At 43.5% G+C, this 322-nt stretch overlaps 1 protein-coding gene across 1 annotated transcript in view; it reads right to left on the reverse strand.

Annotated features, from left to right (window-relative positions):
* The window catches only part of LOC103272880 (glutamine-dependent NAD(+) synthetase-like), a gene marked incomplete at both ends in the record, with an annotated part of 18752 nt that overhangs the window by 3812 nt on the left and 14618 nt on the right, over positions 1-322 (reverse strand). The gene's annotated exons all lie outside the window — the stretch shown is intronic.

A 322-nucleotide genomic window follows, 5' to 3' on the forward strand; every position in this document is an offset into this window, starting at 1 on the left:
CCAAGTTGCCCAGGTGGGTCTCGAACCCCCGGGCTCAGGCAATTCACTCACCTCAGCCTCCCAAAGTACAGGATTACAGGCTGAGCCACCGAGTCCGGACAAAGAATAAGAGTAAAACAAAACAAAATAAAATGTTTAAACGAAAAAAAGATGATGCTGGACCCCTACCTCACCCCACACACCAAAACTATCTCAACCAGATCACAGACCTCAATGTAAGGGCTGAAACTGTAAAACTCCTGGAAGAAACTGTAGGAGTATATCTTTGTGCCCTAAGGAAACTGGAGGGTCATGGATCTTTTTTTTTTTTTTTTTTTTTTTG

This window comes from Carlito syrichta, unplaced genomic scaffold (assembly GCF_000164805.1).
Source record: "Carlito syrichta isolate Samal-C Ts95f unplaced genomic scaffold, Tarsius_syrichta-2.0.1 Scaffold313357, whole genome shotgun sequence".
Classification (NCBI taxonomy): domain Eukaryota; kingdom Metazoa; phylum Chordata; class Mammalia; order Primates; family Tarsiidae; genus Carlito; species Carlito syrichta.